This window comes from Adiantum capillus-veneris, chromosome 23, assembly GCF_014529385.1.
Source record: "Adiantum capillus-veneris isolate H3 chromosome 23, ASM1452938v2, whole genome shotgun sequence".
Lineage (NCBI taxonomy): Eukaryota > Viridiplantae > Streptophyta > Polypodiopsida > Polypodiales > Pteridaceae > Adiantum > Adiantum capillus-veneris.
In genome coordinates, this window is record NC_140953.1 from 64,734,469 (window position 1) to 64,753,126 (window position 18,658).

Sequence of the window (18,658 nt, forward strand, 5' to 3'; positions counted from 1 at the left end):
CCCCCATAGGCTGTACATTTGCCTCATTGGAACTTACATTCATATTTCCACCACTGAAAAGAGGCAATAAAGTGTCATAAATGTCCTGTGAGCTTACATTACTGTCTCTAGTACATGACATCAAGGGCTGAACAGAATCTTCCACAAACACTACATCCCGTGAAACCAGAATACGCTTTGTTTGCGGATGATACAACTTGTAACCTTTGCTTTCAGCACTATAACCAACAAAAATACATTTGATAGCCTTATCATCCAATTTTCTGCGCTGCACTTATGGCACCAAAGCATATGCCAAACAGCCAAAAACACGCATGTGCTCAATAGAAGGCTTTCTATCATGCCATGCTTCATATGGAGTAATAGACTGCAAAGCTTTCGTAGGACACCTGTTAGGTACATAAGTGGCACACATGATGGCCTCAAGCCAAAAAGAATGCGGCAAAGCTTGACTTTTGACCATACATCGTGCCATTTCCGTCAGTACCTGTTTTTCCTCTCAGCAACACCATTTTGCTGAGGTGTATAAGGCACTGTACATTGGTGTTTTATCCCACGACTAGCCAGAAATGCATTAAATTCATGAGACATATACTCCCCCCCTCGATCGGAACGGAGGGTGCCCATAGTACATTTTGAGACATTTTCAGCCATAGCCAGAAATTGTTTGAAGCACATAAAAACTTAGGACTTCGCTTTAAGCGGAAATACCCATGCATGCCTGGAGTAATCATCAATGAAAGTCACAAAGTACAGGTAATTGCCCAAGGACGGAGTTTGCATGGGCCCACAAACATCACTATGCACAAGATGCAACCTGCATGTGGCCCTACCTGAACCATCCTTTGGAAACTTAGAACGCTGCATTTTATCCAGAATACAGCCTTCACAAACATGTTTGAGAGGTGCTTCAAGAGGCGGCAAAGAAGAAACCATATCAGATTTCTGCAAACGCAGCAAACTGGCAAAATTCAGATGACCAAAACGTGCATGCAAAAGTTTTGCATCTGAAATAGCCCTTGAATCCGCAATAGTATTTGCAAAATTTTGTTCACACTTGTTATACAAAGTGAGCTTATACAGCCCACTACACAAAAGCCCAGATGCAACAATTTCATCACCAAAACTGAGATCATAAACTGTACATCTGTCATCCACAAATTTGACTACAAGTCCAAGTCTAGCAAGTACGGATACAGATAAGAGATTCTTCTTGATCCCAGGTACATAAAGTGCATCAACAAGTGTGAAGGAGCTGCCATTAGCAGCAGTGAGCACAATCTTTCCAACTCCCTAAACTGGATAAGAGGCGTTGTTGGCACAAGTGACTGAATTCCCATGAGGGACAGACTCGAGAGAGGTAAACAATTCACGATGTGAGGTAATGTGCTTTGTAGCACCACTGTCGAAATACCACACATGTGAATCTGCAGCAACTGACAAGCATGCATCATGGACAGCAGGATTGTAGGTGCACTCTGCGCTAAAAGCCCATTCTGCATCAACATCAGCATTACAGTCTCCTTTCATAGAAGACTCAACAATGGCTGCATTTGTAGTGGAACCAGCATTTGCAGTGGAACCACCCTCTTTCTTCTAAGCCTCTTTGGCCTTCAATTTAGGACACGACTTGATCAAGTGATCATTAGCTTTACAATAATGGCAATGCATCTTCTTTTTGCCCTTGTCACCAGAATTTCCAGACGAATTTCTGCCAGCAGAAGCATTAGGAACAGAATTTTTTCCACTCGCAGCAGAACCATAAGAAGTGGCTGTATTACTTTTACCACCCTTTCTTTGAGAAGCAATAAAAGCCTGTTCAACTGCACGCTGCCTAGTCCTATTTTTTCTGGAAAGTGACTCTTGCATCATCAATGTGCATAATGCATCAAACTTGCCAACTTCTGGATTTCCTTGGGTCATAAGTCTCCAAGTACTAGCAAAAGTCTGGTAAGAATTTGGTAAGGCATCAAGAACAGTCTGCACAAGGGAACTGTCTGAAATGACTTCTCTTGCAAAAATAAGTTGCTCATTGATATCCTTGATACTAGCAAGGAAAGTTTCCATATCATCTTCCTCATGCATAAATTCGACTCCAGCTCTTTACGCAGCAAAGTAATTTTAGCCTCAGTGCAGCTTGCATAAAGACCTGCTAGAATATCCCAAGCCTGTTTTGCAGATTTTGCTAAACGAATGTGAGGAACAATGGTGGGCTTCACAGACAACGCAATCAATGCATGAGCCTGCGCATCCTTAACATCCCAACGAGCTTGTTCTACCGTAGGCAAAACAACTCTAACAGCAGCAATCCTTGCAGCAAGACCTGCAACATCCTCAACATCGCCTACATCTTCAGAACCAGGACGTACATCAATGCCTTGCACAATGTTCCAGATGCCCTGACACAAGAACATGTTGCATCATATAAGCCCACATAGGGTAGTTGTCCCCATCCAACATGTCCTCAGCAGCAAACATCTTGAACACATTTGTGTTGTTGTTGTCAGCCATGGTAAATGTTGCACCTGATGTGAAAACTGCCCCAAAATAGGAGAAATGGAGCGGAAACAACACGTGCTATATAGCACAAACCATAGAAGACTATAAGGCGCCTGTTATGCAGAAAACGGCACTGACAAAAATTTTGCACAAAATGACAAAATAGCTTGTGCAGTACTGCCTATAGTGGAAACAGAGGCCGAAATGAGCCCAAATCAAAAATTTGAGCAGACCAAGCTCTACGAGCTTACCCAAAGTATTAGTGTTGACCTACAAACGCTTGTCAAAACTCACTAAAATTGAAGAAAGTGAGCAGGCGTGTGCTGGAGCAGCTGGCGACTAAGCCCGGGAGGACGCAACCTACTCTGATACCAATTGTTGGAATTAGGGTTGCAGAGAAATGCACACAACTTGGAGAAGACGAAGGAAGCTCTAGGCACACAATAGAGAGTGTGTTACTTAGTGTGCAATGGAAAGATAGATAGCCCTAGAGTGATGGGTGTATATACAATGCACGGGGGAAAAAACCTCCTAAAGAGGGAAAAAATGCCCCGGCGGTCCTAGTGTGTTCACACACATCACTACCACATGTATATGGTAACAAAAAGCTATGAGAAAGTTGAAGCAATTGCTGCTGTCTTCACCAACTTTGAGGAAGATTGACTATGATTGTGGAAGACCGATGATTGTGATAGTGGACACTAGTCCAATGGGGATCGGATGGGCAATAGGACAAGACGATGAAGAGAAACACAAGTATGTGGTGAGGTTTGGAGCCAAGGTTCTAAGCTCTCTCCAAAGAGAATATCCATAGGTAAAAAGGGAATTATGTGGAGTGGTTACAGCATTAAAGTGTGACAAAGAGTACTTCATTGGAGCATTTGTAGTTGTGGAGACTGATTGCTTACCACTTCTAGGGATGATTGTTGCAAGCTGCTCTACTCCTGACATTGCTATGCTTAGGTGGATTGCTTATATAAAGTCCTTGAACCCAAAATTGAATCACATTGCAGGAAAAGATACTATTCAATGGCAGATATATATGCTTTTGAGGGCAAGATATGAAAATGAGGATGATATGATTGATGAGGAAGAAGATGTGGGTACAAAATTCTACACAATTTCTCATGCAAAGTGTGATGATATATCTTCACTTGAGTCCTTCTCAGAGGAATTTTACAAGGATGAATGGCTGCTCATAGACCGCTACCTGAGTACTTTACAAAAGCAAAGTGATTGGATTGAAGCAAAATCCAAAACGATCAAAAAGAAAGCATATGGATTCTTCTTGAGGGATGGCTTCATGGAAACATCCTAAAACAAGAGATGGGACTCCATTGCGAGTAGTATGTGACAAGCCTACTCTGCTCAAAATTATCAAAGAGCTTCATGAAAGCCTATATGTTGGACATTGAGGTATATGGGCTACTTTTTCCAAAGTGAAAGAAAGGTATTGGTGGAAAGGCATGTATAAGGATGTGGCTGAGTTTGTGGAGTCTTGTGTGACATGCCAAATGTATTCCAATGTACGCCATCATGATGGATTGCATCCTACATACCCATTAGCCATGCACTATAAATGGGTTGTTGATCTAGTCACAATGCCTTTAGGACTTTGGCAAATGAGATACTTGGTACTTGCACGAGAAGACTTGACAAACCAAGTGGAAGGACGTGCATTGAGGAAAAAAACTACAGAAACTGTTTGAAAATTTTTGCTTGAAGATGTAATTTGCCGCTATGGTTGTGTGGGAAAGATAGCTGTTGATATAGGTGAGTTAGATGCAGATGAAGCAAGGGATTTCTTTATGAGAATTGGTATCAAGCTAGCCCTGACTTGTGCTTGTAATCAAGAGGGAAATGGGAAAAGTGAAAGAGGACATCCTCCTATCGTCAAAGCTTTGGCTAAGGCATCCAAAGGTAGAATGCATGAATGGCCAAGGTTTCTACCATATGCTTTATGGGCTGACCGTACAACTCATAGCTCAGTGACTGGTCACATGCCTACTGAATTGATGTATGGTCAAAAGAAAGTCATGCCAATTGAGGATGTAGTTCCTACTTGGAACATGTTACCTTGGGAAGATGGTGTAAGTAGGGAAAATCTACTTGCATTGTGCATAAAGAAATTGGAAAGAAGACAGGAAGACATAAACATGCAAAATCTCGATTGAAGGATTCAAGACTAAAGAATAAATTTAGGTTTGATAAAAGACATAGACTTCGACCAAAGCCTATTGAAGAGGGTGATTGGGTCCTAATATATGGCAGTAGCCTTGACAACTAGCACACCACACAAAGAAAATTTGCAAAAAATGGTGGTTTAGTCCCTATGTTGTCAAACATGTGCATGAAAATGCTACATATACTTTGAGGGAGCTCGATGGAACAAAGCTTAAAATTCCCATAGCCGGCAAAAGAATCAAGATGTTCAAGAGGAAACTTGATAATGATCCTTTTGATTTCCAGCAAGATGATGATGAATAACCTAATAACATTGCTATAGCTAAGTATGAAGAAGCAGAGGATTATCTTCTAAACTTTGCAAAAGATGAAAATGACATCCAAATATTTGTGGATTTTAATGAAGATTAAATCTACATAAGGAAAATGTTGGCACATGCTAGAGGATGTGCAGGTTCAGAGGGGTGGATGTTGTGCCGTGGCACGTACATGGTGTGAAATAAGAACATTCACCTCACTTTTGAGACTTCTCAATGCATGGAAAGAAAAGCAATAATGTACATATTGTGATATATGCTAAAGCGGCTACTGCGGTCGCTATCATGTGCATACCTATCCGAGAAATCGTGGCCCTGGATGTGGCACCTTTGCGTGCTTTCCCACTTGATAAGATTTCTGATTTGGTTTGACAGTGTACATATTCCAAGTGTTTCATGGTGGCACACTCATCTCGCCTATAAAGACTGATGCGGGCAAAAACTGCCGAAAATTGCAGCTAACAGACACCATTGCATATTTGCATGGAAAGTGACATTAAATGGTATATTGATGAAAAATGATGTATATCTATTCCTTTCATACTTATGCAAGTGATCCCACATATTTAGGGATTTTTTTGACTCCGTTTGGGATTTTTCGCATCAAAAATGACATTATTGGGTCAAAAATGAGCTGAAAATGGCCTAGTTTTGGTCTAAAGTGGAAAAATGGCCTAAAAATTGACACATCAGCTGAGAATGCCGTGGGAAAGAGAGAGGAGGCTGCTTTTTACAGAAAGAAAACCTGCAATTTTTCTCTACTGTGCAATAGCTTCCATGGTTGCCCAATCTATGTGTGTTGTAGTCCCGCCTCTTTGCAATTTTGTATCTGAGCTTGTGAGGGGGTGAATTAGGGTTTCCCCTTATCAAAATGATGTGTGGGCTTCACTTTAGAAGATCTTAAATCTCTGAAAATTCAGAAAATGGTCGCCATGAAGGTGGAAGCTTGTGTATTCCTTTCAGTTGTTTGATGTTACGACTAGGTAATTAGGGGCGAGGCTACGTGATACCATGAAAGAGGTTTGGGTTTTGATTGTAATTTGTGCTTCTATAGAGTTGAAGTTTCATGGCTGAAAGTTTAGTGTTATTAATTGCTCTTTTTAAGTAAAGGATGTGAATTGGTGATCATTTCATCACAAACTCGTCTACAAAAACAAGCAATTTCCAATAAAGGAGAGGGTTTGTGACTATCTTGTCACGGACTCTCTTAGCTTTCCAGTCATCTTTAGAAAGAGAGTTGGTGATTTTCCATAAACTCTTTAGCTTAAAGTTTTTGTGACTCTCGTCACGAACTCTCACAGCCAGAGGTTCTGCACCTGCCCAGCCATACCACACACATTCCGACAGCGTGTGTCACGGGTGCGTTAGTATCCTTGTCCTCTGCATCTGGGGCAACAAGCTTTGAAATAGGGGACTCCGTCCCCTCTCCCCCCCCCCCCCCCCCCCCCCCCCCCCCCCCCCCCCCAACTACCAAAACAAGCGAAGCCACAAGATTCCCCGTCGCTCCGTCTCTCTCGATGCTCGCTGCCCTGAGCCAAACGTCGACATGTGGCGCTAGAAGAAGTGTGTCGGTGTTGCTTGGGAAAAGCAAGAGTGGAATAGAGTGGCGTGGGACCATGCAATGCCATGGGAGTGGGACCATGCAATGGAAGGGGAGTAGGATGGTAAGAAGGGGCCATAGACTGAGGTGCCATCGGTGCAAGGATATGGATATAAGGAGTCCCTCCCTGACTCTCCCATGACGTGGACTATGAAGAAAGACCTTAGTTTGCGGAGTATAGTGGCCAAACAATCCCTCCGTCAAACAGAGGTATTGGTCCCGTAAAGAGAGCGCCCATTGTAGGTCTGCATCTGCTGCCACCGGTGGAGGAACCTGAGTAGAGTAGGTGTAGGATGGCCATGCTTGCAAATAACAAAGAGAAACCTATAACACTCATGGTCAAAAAAATCTAGCCACAAGTAATCTTAATTTCTTCACTTGGTCTCAACGCCTCAAGACTTGGGTACACTAGAGGCGATGTCCACCCCGGGTGGGAGTCCACATGGGATGTGAACCAACCAAAAGAAGAACCATATGGTCTCTCATCTGAAATCTACATTACAAAGAACAATATGAGATTTAGCTTTCTCCCTCTACTCACTCATATATATATATATATATATATATATACACACACAAGTATATATGCATAGAAGCACGTAGATACATATACATACTAGTAGACCTAAGCAGGGGCTAGTAGTGCCAAAGGTCAAGTGGCACCTCTTTAGATATTATCACAGTCTCAACCGTGGTAAAACCAAAGGTACATTGCGGTAATCCATGCATAAGTGGATCAATGCCTGCAACGCCACAATTAAAAATGGACTATACCCAAGAGGAAGCGTGTACACTTCGGGTGATATACTCTCGTACTTAGTGCCTACATACATGCATAAACAAATACATACGTACACCCCCCCATAATATAAGTATATACAATTACGTACTCCCTATAATTAAGTATAATTTAAATATATACAATTACGTATATGTAGCCATCATTTTGTGTAAATTGTATAATTTAAGTATATACAATTACGTAAATGTAGCCATCATTTTGAATAGAGATAAAGAGTTATGGATGTAAATGTAGCCATCTGCGTTGTGAGCAGTGCAAGAGTACTCTCGCTTCTGTAGAGTGCTTTGAAGAAGAGATTCTTTATTGTGCTTTTTGCGTAGCATCTCTTCACAACATCTCCTTGTTCAAGGGATTACCATACACATTGTATTCCTGCCTCCATTCTGACGTACGGTACCGTTGAAAGCTTTCCAGCCTAATGTCGCATCCTTGGGAAGAAAGAGAGGGAGAAAGCGAGAGGGAGATAAGAAGAGAGAGAGAAAGATAGAGAAGGTAAGGAGAAGAGAGTAGAAAGTCATTTTTGAATTCCATCATTTTCACATAAAGAATGTCTTTTTCAAAGCACTATACAGAAGCAGAAACATACCCGCACTACTGCGCACACCACAAAACGGTTGCTTCGCCTAAAACCATTGCTCTTTATCTCCTTGTAAGCTCATATGCGCATACCTCTCTCTCTCTCTCTCTCTATCTATCTATCTATCTCTATCTATCTATCTATCTATCTCTCACACACTTTCTCTCTACTTCTCTTTCTTTCTATCCCTCTCTCTTTCTCTCTACCTCTATCTCTCCCTCTCTCTCTCTCTCTTCCCCCCATCCTCTCCCTCTTTCTCTCTCTCTCTCTCTCTCTCTCTCTCTCTCTCTCTCTCTCTCTCTCTCTCTCAAATTGGGCAACTATTTGTGAAGAGCACTACAACAACAATCCGGCTCCGAGTACTCCATCAAAAGGTATGTCAAGGTATTCCATATTTTTTAGGCTTCCATATTGGAAGGACTTAAAAATACAACACCTCTTGGATCCCATGCACATATTCAAGAATGTATCCCACACCCTGTGCGACCACATTATTGGCAAGAAGGACTCATTGGGAGTGAGGGAAGATTTGAGGATCTTGAAACATCTCTCTGACTCTACTACTCTATGGCGTGCCCCCAATGGAATGATTGTTCTTCCTAAAGCGCCATGGATGCTAGCCAAAGAAGTATTGGACCAACTGAAGGGTACCATTGCATCTATTCACACACCAACAAGATACATGAGGTCGCTAAAGGGAGATTTCACAAAAGCAAAGAAAGGTGGAAGCGTTCAATTGTATGGGTTGAAGTCCCTTGATTGGCACAAGATGCTACATGTAACTCTCTTTCTCTATTCTCTCTATTGTTTGTTTTTTAGGACACATATGATTTGTGTGTATGATTTTTTCCCACTTTCCCTTCCTCTAATTTACATTGTAGTTCATTCTGTCAGTGAGTATGTCCATATGCCGAGACAAGAAAGTGAGGGATGCTATTTTTACACTTGGAGAGCTAGTAAGGTACACCACAAAACTCCACTCAACTACACTTTTTTATGTACACAATCACCTCAAGTAGCACTTAGTGTATTCTTGTGTGTTTTCTTGTAGATTTGTGAGCTCCAAAGAAATTGAAATAGATACTATCCTTGATGCTCAAACACTTGCAACAGAAACTGTGTGTGCCATTGAGGATGCATTTCCTCGATTGGTCCTTCTTAGTCAAATCCACCTCTTGGTTCACGTGGTTGAGGAGATCGCTATATGCGGAGTAGTGCACACATGATGGATGTTCTTTTAGAGAGGTTTTTAAAGACTCTCAAAGATTTTGTGCAGCTACAGTCTCAACGAGAGGCATGTATGGTTGAAGGGTGGATTGTGCAAGAGGCATTTGTTTACATCTCAGAGTATTTGGCACAAGTTGATCCCTCAATGCCTTGCATGTGGTCAGATGAGGAGGATGCAAGGATGACTTCACAGTTGCCAAGTGGAAAGGGACAATTGTTTAACATGGATATGAATCTATCCCGAGTGGTTGATAACTTTTGTATTCTCAATGAAAAGGTTATGACCAAGTGGGTGGACTTATGGACAATGGCAAAGGCAAATCATTTGCAAGAGAGAGAAGCATGGAAACAAGTACGCGGAGGAAGGACGGCACCCCCGAGTGTCTAGACATCTTGCATGTTTCCCAGATCTCAAGGCATCAAGGGGAATTCAAAGACATCAAGAAGACTTTAAGTGCTTCAAAGAAATGCTTCTTCGAGATTACTCATTCTCTCACATACTCTCTCTCTCTCTCCCCCCCCCCCCTAAACATAGGACCAGAATATTTGTGTTGTCCCAAGACACAAGTTTGAAATGCATGTCATATTTCTCATTTACGGAGATGATATCACAATATTTCTTTCATAACAATGCAGGCTCTGACCTTAGCACACCGCTGAGAGTTAAGACCCCTCTATTTTAGCACTATGAGGGACAAGGGAGTTGAGAAGTTCATAGATAGGGTTTTCAGTATGGATGGTTCTAAAGATAAACTTTGGTGCTAAGCAAAAGCAATCTAAAATAAGCTTAAAGAAAAATATTTATAATAACTATGCAAGGGGAGAACATATCTAGCTTAGTAAATAGGTTAATGAGGATACTCACATAGCTCACCTACATTGAGTGCTTGATCCCTGAAGAAGAAAAAGTCGCCATGCTTTTGCGTACTCTACCTAACACCTATGACAACATTCACAATACTGAAGAAAAAGGACACCACACCTTCAGTGCAACAAGACAAAAGTGCAATCTAGGAAGAAGAAGAAGCAAAGAAAGAAAACTACACCCAGTGGAGGTGCATATCTTGCATTATCATCTAGGGCATCATCATCTAAGTCAAATAACAATAAAAAGAATCATTATGAGTGTGGAAAGCTTGAATACTTTTTAAAGGATTGCTACAAGAACAAACATTATAGCAATTGCAGCAGCAAAGGTCATCCAGCAGAAAATTATAAATTATATAGCATCAGCAACAAGGACAAAGGTATAGTCAACGTAGCACTCCACGTAGCAAAGGTAAAGGACAACGATGAAGAAAAGGAAGAGGAAAGTTTTCTTCATGTATGTACTACACATGACCCTTACAATGATTACAATGATGTACTATAGTGGATAAGGTTGGTCTTCCTTCTACTCATTGAGTCTGTAGTGATTATTCGTTTGATGGAAGGATACTTCATTCTGTGCAACATCACATTATGATGAGACCACCTAGTGTAGCTTGTGTGGCATTAGCATGTGTGATTACTAGTCTATGTGACTCCTATAGCCTATGTGGCATTAGTTTGTGTGACCACCACCAACCTATGCAGCATTAGTTTGTGTGACTACCAAACTCTATAATTTCTATAGTCTTCGTGACTTCTATAGTGTGTGTGCCATTGAGTCTCTATGTAGTTCTTTTGGCATTCTAGAGTCCAAGGGGAGGGTTTTTGGGTATGTGGCCTTTGTATGCCACAACATGTTGGTGTATGCCATTTATAGTCTAGTCAACATCCAATCACCAAGAAACCATGTGATAGCATGTGATCTTAGGTGAGTTGAACAAGGAGCCAAAATAGTGCCCTTTCAAACCTACATTGGGAGGTTGACCTTTGCCCTTTGGGAAAATGCCTCTTGACTTGTGAGCGGTGCACCTAGCCATTGTACTACTAGTTGCTCTAGCTTTGCTACTCCTATATAAATAGCCACATTTTGTACACACAATAGTAGTGTTGCTAATTCATTTCATAATCAAGTATTGTTATTGGTTTTACATTTTTTGCGTTGTGCAATTGATATCTTTAATCTCGTAATAGTATGAATGCTACTCTAGTTATGCCAACTTAATTGGGGTACAAGAATTTTTTTTCTAATCATATTGTTGATTGTGACAAGATATTATCCATGATTGAAGCGGTCAACATTACTCCTTCAATAGTCAAAATTCTATGTTCAAGATGAAAGAAGTTTTAATTGTGGGCCACTTATGTGGACCATCTAGTAGAAGACCAAGCCTTGTGAAGGAGGCGTGTACCTCAAGTACAAACTTTGGAAGATTCTTAGGTGTGAATGTCTTTTATTTGATAAGTTTACCTCAATTTGCCCATGTAACAAATCATTTGTATCATATGTTGCAGAAGGGATGAGCACATCTAATCCAAACTTGCAAGAAGTTATTGCACTTGAGCTAGCCTCTAAGTGGCCACTTCTATCATCGAGAAAATCATAGAGAAAGAGGGCCTCATAAAAATGACCCCCTTGTATTTGGAGGATTGTAGGCACTCTTTCACTTCCTCTCCATATAAGAATATGGTTGCCAATGCTCACCCAACATATTGTGGTCATAAAGATCAACTTGATCTTGCCAAGATTTACAATCTCCATCTTGTGTGTAGCTGCCTAATGCATCTAATATTGTTTAGTACCTCATTGACATGCATAGCAAAAACAGTAGGAAAGAGCGGATATCCATGCTTCACTCCAACAATGGATTAAACTAACCTTGAAAGGCCCTCTAGTGTTAGCACTCTACCTGTTACAATCCTGTAGAGTGCCAAGATACCCCATGTAATCTCACAAGACACTCAAAGTATATAATCGGCATGTCCGCGTGCTCAACCCTCCTCAATTATGGTGAAAATACATGATCTAGCCTGAGGAATCCTCTCCTTGTGCAACAATGGAACCATGATATCAAAAGCAATCTCATGATCTCATGCCTTCCGACACATTGACACCACGGTTGGCACAAATGCTTCATAGAGCTGTGTGTGAAGGCTTTCTTGAGAGTGGAAGCACAAATACTACTTTATGGCTATCAAAGGCTGCAAAGTTTATGCATAGATCCATGTGCACAAAGAAGAGGCATGTGTCTAAGTCTGTGGGTGCACTCGCCCACATCTGTGTAAGTGCTTATGTATAAAGATTGAAGGAGTTAACACTATTAGTGTCACTTTGTATGGCTAATGGCACCACGTTCCTTATCTGAAACTGGCAGACATGTTAACTTAGAAGCCCAAAAGGATCTTGAAAAGCAAGCTTTAAGCCTCTCTAAACCGAGACCCTAAGAATCAAATCAGTTACAACCACCTTTCTTCTTGAACTCGTTCCATATGGAAGCAAGCCGCCTACCATACAATTTTGCATCTCTAAATTTGTTCTTTTTGGGAATACTAAACATTCTTTGAGCTTGAAAGCAGTAAATCCATGTCTAGATTGTGTTGAAAAAACATGTTTTTGTTACTCCCATCAACACCCATGACCCAATACAATACTTGTGAAGTACAAAACTGTGGGCTTTTTCCCTTCCACACTCATCCACTTTTGCAAAGGTGGTTGCCCTCAAGTTCAAAACACTGAAGCTATGCCAGATACCATGGCTGATGTGGGTGGCCACTACCAGAAACAGCAAAGAAAGATGGCCAAGATGAAAATGGCCACAAAGATTTTAAGACAAAGTAGGAACTCAATAGCTTGAGAAGGTGGGATCACCCATGTGCGACGCTGAACATCAGTAGGTTGAACACTCACAAAGCCCAAATCTGCAACTCGCCCACTCTTTGAAATGCCATCAAGAATGAGAGGAAAGACATCCTGGGGTGCCCTCTCTGCAATCAGGAGATCAGAGTGGCCATAGCCATGCACCACATGTCGCACATGGCGGAACTCTGGATGATGATGTTGCATGAGTGCATGCGCACGCTCAGAAGTAGTTGGTGTGACAAGCAATGGGCGCCCTCCAGATATATATGTTGTGGGCAGGGCAAGGCGTCTGATGTAAGGCATATACAGATCCTCTCCTCTACTACTCACAACATTACCTGCCATGCATATTTGTCGAAGCTGGCGAAAACCACAGGCCGGGAGTCGGACGAGAGTATCCTTGCTCAACCATGCATGCAACCTCTCAGTCAAATTCTCATGCCAGAAAGCACTGCCAAATATGCCCGAAAATAGTTCACATTCTTTGCAAGTGCAATGCTCCACACGTGGTATCAAACACGAAATCTTTTTCAACAACCGGTGCCTCCAACTCTCTGAAGGGCTGTCAGAGAAACCAAGAACACTATTTGCCCCGAGAAGCTTAAGAGATATCTGTGTCAACAAAAGGGTCACTATTAGAGGGTAATATACCGCAAAAATTAACGGATCATTTTGATTATAATCGCAAAATAACGTCAATGACAAGCACATCGAAAATCTGACTAGGAAGGTCGAGCTGATTTTTGTAAGTACTTACAGGAATTAGAGGTAGAAACAGCTTTACCATAGCCAACTTTGTCACATCAAAAAACATTGAAGAGTTTGTGCATGTGAGAGAAGCCACACTTGGAACTGGCACATAGCCTCCCAGAAGGGCCATATGTATCGTAAGCCCTCCAATGCAATGGGCCACCACATGAATGGGGGTCTGTTTCCCTCTTACAGCAGCAATGCCCGAAAATGCTGCAACAAGGCATGCGTCATGTTACAAGCTGGTTCTAGCTAAGAGGTACTAGCCATGGCCCCAGCACATCCAGCCAGAGCCAGCAAGCCTGACGTCGCTTCAAGTCTACCTCATTAAAACACAGTACATGACAAAGTACCTGCTGGTAGATCAAATCTAGCAATATCATCAAGGCTGAACGGATTTGCTGTGCAGACCGAGAAGTGGAGGCGCATGCGTAACAGCCAGACCTCGTAGCCATTGTTGAGAAGGGTGCACACCAGATCATCATCTTCTGTGGGCAGCGTGTAGCTTTCACCTGAATATCCATTCAACAGAAGCACGCAAGTTGAGGTGCCAGAATTCAGAGCATCGTTAATAGTTCGATTAGCAGTTGGAAGCCATCGCCAGCAGCTGATCTGAGCTCCATCATCTGCATTTTAAGCATAATCCACAACCAAACAGCAAAGCTACAATATAAATCTGAGAACACCATGAAACATGAGCTAGGCCGTATTCATCTTGGCTGTACATATTGTGTGCGGCATGCCCATGAAACAAGAAGTTGTGTCAATTTACCCCCAGCAACAACATGAATCGTGGTTTATGTGGTCATCATTTGGAGTAAACAGCATTACTGTGTGCTACCAAACCAAAGCTTTAATCAATACAAGTTCCACAACATGAATCATGGCTCACAAAGTTACAAACTGAGATACACAAGGGTGTTATTCATGTGGCCAACAGGTGTAGAGACAAAAGACGAAGTGTTATCATCAAATGTAGAAGGTTCTTAGCACACACAAACTTCAAATTGTAAAATATATCACCTGTAGCAATGATGTGTTCCGAATGTTGAGGGTAGCCTGGTGACTCCACATAAGTCACCTCAGGAGAGGGTGGTGATCGGGGGCTTGGACCAAAATACGTGCAGAGAATACTTAAAAGCAGCGAAGAAACAAAATGGCATTTTCTTGGTCCTCTCATGCTAATCACAGACTTTAACAATGCCAAGTAACTGACCCGTACTGTACCCCTCAAAATTGAAGCTTTCTTACTCTCAGATAAACCCCCAAGGTTAAAGTTCTGTGACACCTGGGAAATTTCCAACTCCAATGTCCTCGACTCTGTCATTGCAGTTGCTCCCAGTAAAAAAGGCTTCATCTCTTTCCTCCCAATCATTTCATACCTGCAGAAATTTGAGGCAATTAAAAAACGAATGGCCAAGATCAAAACAGGAAGAAAATAAGAGGGATAAAAGGGTGGTAAGGGGAGTTTGTAAAGCGTACATAGCCCCTGTTTCTGAGACAATAAGCAGTTTGTAATACATGTATTGTGAAAAGGGTGTCCTTGTATTGACAACACACATATCCACAGTTCCATCCACAATGTGAAGCAATCCTGTCTCCAAAGCACACATTTTGAACTTCCCACCTACTCGGCCTTTCAAGATCCCATGCCTTGACTCTGCACTGCCCATGTCCATCACCAGCTCCAGTGTGCATAAGTCTCCCAAATCCTCGCCCATGCCGGTCTCGTCATCCCTGCCATGTTTCTTTCTGATGTTTGGACTAATGATGTAGCGTCTAAAGTTGCATCAGATTTGACCATTTCATCTGATGTTTGGACTAATGATGCAGGGTGATCATTGGTACTCCTGTAGTAGTCAACTGCATCCTTCACGAGAGCTTCAGCCACATACTCAGCAACTGTGGTTATGGTAAATGACGGGTTCACCCCCACCGCACATGGGATGATGGAACCATCACACACATACAAGCCATCATGGACTTTATTATCGCAGCTATCAACACTCTCATTTTTCTCTGCTCCTGCAGCTAATAAATATGGCAAGGATGAATTTGAATGTACAAGAGCATGAAAAAGTTGTCCGTTTGGGTTAGTCACACTTTCCTTTGCGATCCGTCCAGCTGGGCAGCCACCAAGCAGATGCACAGTAGTGTTCCGCAAGGTAGGCATGAACATCTGGCCACCAATTCGCTTCGCAATGCGCTCCACTGTGCTTATTTTCTTTGGTATAAGAGGGTCTGTCGGTGGGAAAAACTTGACCAAGCCACGGTCAAGATCAAATTCTATGTGGCCGTCTGCAGCATCATGGCCCATCATGTTGAAAATAAGAGAATCACTGTTCTTAGCTCTCAGCAGACGCTTCACATTATGCCACAATCCATACAAAAGCCCGAACCAGAAACCTCTATGGGCTATGCACTTGAAAAACACAAAGGAAAATGCATTTGCAAGAATGGCTCCCTGCAATGACAAGGCCAGTAACCGACTTAAACTTCTTGAAAGACTTCGTGCAGGTAAACCGTTACTTAGCAGATCTGTTACTGACCTGTATGGTGTAACCCAATGACGATGTGTAGGATGTAGTTATAGAGGGCCCAGGTCTGTCAAACATAGGGGTGTTTTTGAGCTCCTTGGGTGTAAGGGAGTGACCCTTGGTGGCAACATGGGTGCCGCAAACAAAAGCAACGCTATTACCATTACAACTGAATCGATGGCCCAGCCTATCAGATATTGCAAGCCCTCTTATCTTTGATTGAAGTAAGAGGTTTGTTGTCCCTAGAACTCCCGCTGTATCAAACGGCAATAACCATTGAACAGATGTTTTTCTCATTTCTATCATGAACCGACTACAAATATGTTTATTGACTATGCATTAGTTCCGTGCCACCACAGTAAGGACAGTGTGGCTCGACAAGTACCACTAAACCGCCCTTTTGAGTTACAAATAATCAGTTCAAGTTATTTCTCAATGACTCCAATACATACATACGATGCTGAGGTCCCTATCATGAGCTCGCTGCATATTCTACATAAAAGGAAAGTTTCTCAATACTACTGCATTGACTACCTGCGACGACGACAAAATCTGCACTTATAAAGTGTGTCTCATCCAAATAAATGCGCCAACGCCTGTGCATGTGCTGCCCGTCAAATTCGCATTCTTTTGAAGTTGTGTGAGGGTAATCAAAATTGGGTAACACAAATCGGGCCTCACAATTTGTAATGATAGTGCAGCCAGCCTGTTGAAACCAAACATGGAGCTATGAATCAGGGAACCAAAAGGAGAATCTGTGCGATGCGCAAATTGTAAAAGCATCTGTGCGATCACACATGGGAGTATCCACCTCATTAAAACTGGGGTTGAATAAGAAGAGAACATACCTTACTAGCAGCTGCAATGTAGTTCTTGTCAACAGAGTTCTTGGCATTGTAGGGGCAGCCAGTGAAGCAGTTACCGCAACCATTACAAACATTGAAAGCGGTAGAGCTGGCAGGGTCAGTAATTCGCGTAAAGCGGATGCTGAGCTTGACACAATCACGACAGCTATCTTCAATCTCACCAGAGACAGCATCAAGAACACGATCCTGGTGAAATCCATGAGAGGGCGCAGCCTCAGCTTGAAGCATGGACCGAGCACGCTCCTCTGCACGGTCCCATAATGTCTCCCTCCATTCCTGAGGCCACTTGGGGTCTCTCCTCGCTCTTGCGGGTGTGGGTAGCACCACTCCGCCATTGATCAGCGACCCTCCTCCGAGCCCTGCTGCTACAAATGCGATCACTGTTCCTTGATAGTGCACCTGTGGTTCAAAATCGAGGAGACCCGCGTAAATATGTATGTCAGAGAGAGGGAAAGGGCATGACCTATCTCACACACATGACAAGTCATTATTCTACCATCACATAAACAATACCCTACAAGTTTTGAACTCAAGACCTGCTATCGAGACGAAAGGGCATTCCCAATCTACCATATTCAAAATGATAAGCCACTCTTCACGCACACACACACACACACACACACATGACAAGTTATTATAATACCATCACATAAACAATACCTAGATCTAGTTTGGCGAGAGAGCACTCAGCTTAGTGCACATCTAGGAAACCCTCTGCGTAAAAAAGATGGCTATTGACTTGTAAGGGTGGGAGGGCTTCAACATATTTAAGATTGAAGGCAATCAGTTCAATTTCGGCAAAGTGGGATCTTCAATTTAAGAGCTACCTCTAGTGAGCTCACACAGCCTTGCTACTCCCTTCTCCTCGTGAATTCCGAGGCATCGTCCTCTGCCGGAGAAACAGCTGTCGAGACCATTTTTACACACACAGAACAATCATAAGATTGAAGCCCGAGAGAGAGAGAGAGAGAGAGAGAGAGAGAGAGAAATTGCTGTGGCGAGCCCTGAAGATGTCTGCGTTGCACACAGAGAAGGAGAAGAAGAAGAGAGTGTTAACGTGAGAGAGAGAGAGAGAGAGAGAGAGAGAGAGAGAGAGAGAGAGAGCGCGCCCTGCTTCTCGTTAGAGGGAGAGAGTCTGCAGATCGCAAGGAACATTCTGCAAGGCATGACCTCCTTATGCGCCGCATCATGCAAACTGCAGTTCAGCGCTGATCTTCGATCAGTTTGCTGATCTTTAAATTCATTTATTTGTTATGCAATGAGGTCCCGGATTCTCAATATTCCCCTCCTTATTTCCTTTTCAAAATGTGTAAGACCTACTGAGCTAATAAAACCCAAATTTCTAGCAAGTGGGGAGAAGAAAATACTTAAGTTTTTCTTGTATATGTGTCAAACTTTAGAGCATTTGCTAGTTTTTGTACAGAATTGTGTAAAACTTTGCCACAACAAACTTAAAACTTAGATGGAATTTTGGAATCTTAGCTAGTGAAACTACACTAAAGGGTTTAGCTCGCTACGTGATCTTTTTTTGATCAAGCATCTTCATGATACCCTAGTGCCAAAATGAGCTCT

The 18,658-nt window shown here is 42.4% G+C and overlaps 1 pseudogene across 1 annotated transcript; it reads right to left on the reverse strand.

Moving 5' to 3' along the window:
- Positions 1 to 12,475: 12,475 nt before the first annotated feature.
- Positions 12,476 to 18,296, reverse strand: LOC147427885 (uncharacterized; annotated as a pseudogene). The gene is made up of 9 exons (XR_015185939.1): positions 17,914 to 18,296; positions 17,069 to 17,485; positions 16,755 to 16,926; positions 16,233 to 16,474; positions 15,166 to 16,147; positions 14,707 to 15,065; positions 14,037 to 14,309; positions 13,691 to 13,896; positions 12,476 to 13,545 (listed from the first exon to the last, which is right to left on the reverse strand). The product of XR_015185939.1 is annotated as an uncharacterized LOC147427885 (transcript).
- Between the last annotated feature and the right edge of the window lie 362 nt (positions 18,297 to 18,658).